A 6,937-nucleotide genomic window follows, 5' to 3' on the forward strand; every position below is an offset into this window, starting at 1 on the left:
TTGTTTTTCATTCATTATTTTTTACATAAATCACCCATTAGTTTTCTCATTTGAAATATTTTAAATTGTTCATTTGTCATTTCGAAGCCTTTAAAACCAACTATGCAGAACAGGTTTTACTCATTGTTGAAGTCCATATGGTGACCTACATGTATAGTTATTTCTGTGTTATTTGGTCTCTTAGCTTGTGTCTCATTTACAATCATATCACATCCTCTTATTTGATATTTTAATTTGTTATAATACATTTAATAATCTTTTCATACACCAAATATACATGAAGATGACCTATTTATTTCACAATATAGCATATTAAAAGAGGATTGCTAGACAGAATTGTAAATTATTGCACGCAATAGTTTATCTACTACATGTACCTTTTAGTATTTATTATTTTTGAGTATATGTCAGACATGTTGACGACGGACAGTCAATGGTACTATACCTTAATATGTCCCGAAAACGGGTGTAAAAAAAAGCCTCAACTAAATCAAATTTTTGAAACGTGATTGATTTTATTCCTCTAATATCTATGAGATCAAATTTACAAAAATTTTATTAATATAATTAATTTCAATGTACTAGTATACATGTAAGAATTGTTGCCATTTATACATCATGTACATGTACAATCCTTTGCTGATCAGCTCTATATTTTCATTATTTTTATTCTCCTTCACTGTTTTTTTTTATAAGACTCATATATATGATCTGTATTCATCATTGGGACAGGTAGCAATATATATAGGTGTCAGAAGTAGGTCCTTTTGATTGGATTTTTTTAAAGGATTTTGACAGCACTAAAGCATATACATGTAGTTCCAATTTTTAGTTGATCTTAGCTCCTTAAGTGGATTGTGGCAACATATATTGCATATATACATGTAGAATGTTGTTCTTAAGTTTCTGCACTTTACGCATAGTTTCCAGTTGCAAGACTAGAATATGATACTGGCTTCTCATGAAATTCTGTCAGTACTTTGCCATGCAATAGTTTCCAAGTAAAGTTGAACATTCCAAGATCACTCCTTCCATTTGCAATGTACATGTACAAATGTACTTGCAGCCTGAAATTAAATATCAGAGTAATTCTGTCAGAAAATCAACAATTATTGACATTCAAAAGCATATAGATGTAGACTAGTTCATAATAGGTAATGTGTCCATGGGACACAGATGAGCAACCGCTTGCATATAAAGAATGAAAAGAGTGACACCACCCAAATTTGTACTTGATCTGAGTGTTGTTGTAGTAAGCACTGCATATAAGTTTCAGAACATTTGGATGAAGCAAACTTGTGTTAAAGAAAGGAACAAAAATTCAGCATTTTTTTAATTTTGTAAAGGGGCATATCTCTAGAACAGTAAAAGCGACCCCACCAAAAATTCAAACTTCATGTTTGTTTGTTTGTAGTATCATATATATATATGCATTAATTGTGTATTAGTTTCATAACATTGGTAGAGGAAAACTGAAGTTGGAGAACAGAATCCAAATTTGGGAGGTACATGCAAGTTTGATAAGACTGACAATGCAAGGGTAACCTTAATAGAAGTAGAATGGTATAAATAATTATGTGTTTATTTGATAATAGGTTCGTTTTCATGTGTTTTTGTTTTCCCTTGAGAACACATAAAATATTTTTTTATAATTTAATTTGGTTGAATATATATTTATCGAATTTCTGAACAGAAAATAATGAAAATGAGACATAAAAAAATATAGCCAAAAAATAAACCTGTGATAATACTGCTTCCATTGGTACCAGGATGCTAAAAATCAATCCAAAATATTTAAAAAAAAAAATCTAGTTTTATATACAATATACATGAACAGCTAAAAATCTCAAGTGACAAATACTTATGGCCACACTCTGTACATATTTAACCTTGATACTTCTATTACTAGACCTTAAGACTGTTAGACATTTTTGTATACCTAACAGAATTATGAAAAGGGGGGGGGGGTTAATGGTAAACAAATTGTGATTGATCAAGACGAATCCTTCAATAAGGTGTAGGGTTTATCATTTACAAATTAGGCCAATTATTTCATATTCTCAAGAAAATAAACAAATCAATCAAACCCCTTGAGGATCTTAATTGAGGGGTGGACAAGGGTAAGGAGACAGGGGAATGAGGGATCAGAGAAAAGGGGGTATCTTGGAAATATATTTTGTCATTTTTATTTTGTCTTGGAGCAAGGAGATGGAAGTATTGAAGTAAAAAAAGGGGGAGGATTTTAGGGTAGAAAGGGAAGGGAAATATAGTTAGGGCTAAGCCTATAAGGAGCAGAAACTGTTCCGAGGGAAGTTATGGGGTACCCCACATACATATGACCCTGACTTGGCTACGAAATTAGATATTACAAATGATGATTAAAAATGAGTAATTCATTGACACTACATGTAACGGTAGCGTAATAATGACAGTTGTAGTGCTTCATAGTAGATGTCATCCCTTCCTCTTCGGCCGTTTGCACACGGATATTTTTCAAAACTGGCCAGACATGTTTACAACTTGTCTGTAAAGGGTAAAATAAACACATAAATAAGATACCAGCTATAACGTTCTATAACATTAAACATGGAACAGAAATTGAGCCGGTGCAAGGTTTCAGCCGCAGTGATTTTCAACAGTAGCGAGTATTTTGAGACAACCCCCAAGTTTGTATTTTTCGTTATACTGATAACATTTGGCTGCCTAATATATCGAAATCTATGTTTTCTTATGTAATAACTCTACCTTCATCGTTGTATATTCGCCACAATGTCTGTTATGCATGTACATGGTCGTATTCATCAATATAGTATGCTGCTCGGCAATGGCGACCTTGAAATTCCTCTGGTCCGATAATGGCGCCAAATTAGAGGGAAGCAACTCGCGCCAGACAAAATTACCGTATTTCACCAAAATAATCAAAATTTCGCTTTTTGATAACAAACAGTAATACGATAACCACATTTATATTCAGTGATCGTTCATTGATATAATTACAAACATTATTTTATTAAAGCCATCAATAAAGAATTCACAATTAAGTAATTAATGGAGTCCATTGAAATCAGACCTTATGGGGTAGAGGGGTTAAACTAAAGCTCGTAACTTTTTTAAAAGCCTGGTGACCCCCATTTTATTTTACCTTAAAATGTTCGAAAAGTTCATAGCTTTGACATATCTGTTTTTAAAAAAAATCTACCGGGGAAATTTTACGAAAAATCGATTAAACCAATATTTTTTGCCTTAAACTGAAATTAGAAAATGCAAAATTTAGACATTAATCTGAAAATAAAAGGATTTTTAAGTAAAAAACAACGAAGGCAAAGGTTTACATTTCAAATTCTAATGTTTTTTCACATAAAAATCATACTGACTTGGTTTTAAAAGTCTTTGAATTTGATGTAACCGTTATTGTTGAAAGGGTGGGCATGTTTGGAAATAGGGTCAAAATCGCACATTTCGCTTCAATTTGAGGGGAAAACGAGCCTGGTGACCCCCTTTTTTCTTTGCATTTTTGGATTCAGCATAAAAAGATCTACAAAATATGTGAAAATAAAAAAATTCTACCGGGGGTCCTTATTGGGGTGAGCCACCTTAACTCTTTGGATATTCATTCGGATGATACCTTTATTGATACTTTTTTCACATTTAAGTCAATTTGACATTTTTGTTAATGGATGTCATGGTTTTACCTTAAATCGGTCATTTGATCAAGATGATTTTCTAATAAATATTGACAATTGTATTAGGGTTTAACTTGAACCAACCACAACCTTATTAAAAGAATGCAACATTTTTCAGTTAATTTTATCACCTTGTTGAATGTTCACTCGAATGTTACCTTTATTCATATTTTCCTATCCATATGACAATTTTTTGTAATGATGTTACCATAAATTGGTCATTTGATCAAGACAATTTTCTAATAGGTATTGACAATTTTATTACAGGTAAACTTGAACCAACCACAGCCTTATTAAAAGAATGCAACATTTTCCAGATAATTTTACCACTTTGTTGGATGTTCATTCGGATGTTATCTTTATTTATAATTTCACATTTTACTTTTAGTGTGACATTTTTTTTAATAATTGTTATGATGTTACCTTAAGTCGGTCATTTGATTAAGATAATTTTCTAAAAGGTATTGAAAAAAAGGGGTCAACTTAAAACAGCGACAGTCCTATTTAAAAAATGCAACATTTTACAGACAATTTTACCACTTTGTTGGATGTTCTTTCGGATGTTACCCTTATTGGTAATTTTTTTCACATTTAACTGTCGATTTGACAATTTTATTAATAATTGTAATGATGTCACCTTAATTCGGTCATTTGATCAAGATAATATTCTAATAGGTATTGACAATTTTATTAGGGGTAAACTTGAACCAATCACAGCCTTATTAAAAGAATGCAACATTTTTCAGATAATTTTTACACTTTGTTGGATGTTCATTCGGATGTTATCTTTATTCATAATATTTTCACATTTTAGTCAATTTGACATTTTTTTAATAAATGTAATGATGTTACCTTAAATCGGTCATTTGATCAAGATGATTTTCTAATAAGTATTGACAATTGTATTAGGGTTTAACTTGAACCAACCTAAGTCTTATTAAAAGAATGCAACATTTTTCAGTTAATTTTAACCCCTTGTTGAATGTTCATTCGGATGTTATCTTTATTCATAATATTTTCACATTTTACTTTTAATTTGACAATTTTTTTAATAATTGTAATGATGTTACCATAAATTGGTCATTTGATCAAGACAGTTTTCAAAAATATATTTACAATTGTCACTACTGGACGAAAAAACAACTGTCCATACCAGTAACAGTCGTTCTAAGACTAATAATGTTTGTTAAAGTTGTAACAGTTGTTAAATTTCACTGCTGCAGTTATTTTGTAACTGTCCCAACTTTAAAATTGTTTGTCTATAACATAAATCGACTGCCACAACGCAAGGAATAACTTTCACAGTCAATAAAGGACTGATACAACTATTTCAAAGTTGTAACAGTTCATTTACAACTGTCCCAACTCGAAAAACGTTGCAACAGTTATAAATAAACTTATTAAACGCCTAAAGGGTTGTCACAGTCGTAATAAAACTGATGCAACCATTTGAAAGTTGTAACAGTTATTTAGTAACTGTCCCAACACGGAAAACGTTGAAACAGTTTTAAACAAACTGTCTAAACGCTGAAAAGGTTGTAACAGTAAAAATATGATAGCTACAAACATTGTATAGTCATAGCTAATTTATAAGCGTAGCAACTTCCAAACATTCATCGTCATGTCGGCTTAAAAGTCACGGATACAAAATGTCTGACAGTCAGCGATATAGGTTAAATTATTAGTAAAACAATTTTACCGTGTGAAATATAAGGTTGTGATAATGAGAAACAACTATCACTCCCATTTAATACATTAATTGTAGATAGATATTGATTTAAAAAAAAATAGTATTTTGAAATATTTGCCGCTGAACACATTTTTTGTATTCCTTGTTAGTGAATGTGCTGAATTTATATAATTTTTTAACACTCCCTCGCCTCTTATCTATTCGAACAAATAAAATCGGAACCAGCACTAGATACGTGCCATTTCACTAGATAATAGATAACTACTAACAGATATAAATCGAAAAAGGTTACCCAATATATTCGTAACCAAATGTACATGTATCCTTAACTGTATTAACAGTTGACAACTTTTCAATATTATCTAAATAACAAATTTAATTATTTTCTTTTTTAAATTAGTAAGGTGTGAAGTCATTCATGCATACAAGGTTGTTTTCAATACCCGTAGTTTTACGAATCACATTACTTTATAATAACGGTCAACATACACGATATACTCTAAACCTAGCGGGGAGCTCCTAATATACACGCTTGTCAAACTTATCCCCATATTAAACTGCTTGATATTTTCTTGAGGGCTTATTTCACACACTTATTCTGAGCTTATATTTGGGGCTACATTTTTTTTTCTTGTAAAATTATAAATATTGCCGTATTAACCATTTTGATTTCTATACATACCAAAAAATCAAAGCTATGATGAACATTTAACACATCTTTTGCAGCTATGGAAAAAAATATTAAATCTTTCTAAATTTAATTTATTTTATTTTACCGTATTTTATTTTTTAATAGTTCAAAATTAACTCTACTTTGTACTGTATATTGTAAAGAATGGTCTATTTGAAGTTCAAATGTACTTGATACACATGATACATGTAAATAGCACTTCAGCATTCATGATTGAGGTAAAAAATATTATCACTCGCGAGAAAAAAACATTTTCACCGGATTCTTCTCAACCAATCTACCATACATATTTTGTAAAAAAGTATTTGTAGATACTAGTAGATGGACGTACTGTACAAGACCCGACAAAATAACTAGCGCCAGTGAAATTTCAAATGTTCAAAACAAGAAAACTCGCATTGTTTCAGACACGGAAATCAAATCTTCTTTAATTTATTCACATCACGGTTTAGAACTTGCTGTATTCTTTAAATCCGATCTTATTAATTTCTATAGACTGACATCGGATTCTCTTATGTGGTTTCAGTTGATCAGATGTCGTTCTAACGTTTCTCCAAAATATTCTTCCCATTTCAATTTTTCAAATTCAATAGATACAAATGTATTTATGTTGACAGTAAGAACAGACCTTTTTATTGGTTTAATAATATTTTTTCTACATTTGCCTATCAATTTGATAATTTTAGAAAATCTACCATATTCTATAGAGAATTATATTGACAGTTAAAACAGACCAGTCATTGGTTTAATAATGTTTTTTCTACATTTGCCTATAAATTTTGTAACTTTTTTGATAATTTTAGAAATGGACCATATTCTATAGATATTTATGTTGACAGTAAGAACAGACCTTTTTATTGGTTTAATAATATT

At 30.5% G+C, this 6,937-nt stretch overlaps 1 long non-coding RNA gene across 1 annotated transcript; it reads right to left on the reverse strand.

The window, feature by feature from the left end:
* Positions 1-495: 495 nt before the first annotated feature.
* LOC139493918 (uncharacterized) lies at positions 496-3,020 on the reverse strand. The gene is made up of 2 exons (XR_011657099.1): positions 2,746-3,020; positions 496-1,067 (listed from the first exon to the last, which is right to left on the reverse strand). It is a non-coding gene; the product is annotated as an uncharacterized lncRNA (long non-coding RNA).
* Between the last annotated feature and the right edge of the window lie 3,917 nt (positions 3,021-6,937).

The sequence above is a fragment of the Mytilus edulis genome, chromosome 11 (genome assembly GCF_963676685.1).
Source record: "Mytilus edulis chromosome 11, xbMytEdul2.2, whole genome shotgun sequence".
Classification (NCBI taxonomy): domain Eukaryota; kingdom Metazoa; phylum Mollusca; class Bivalvia; order Mytilida; family Mytilidae; genus Mytilus; species Mytilus edulis.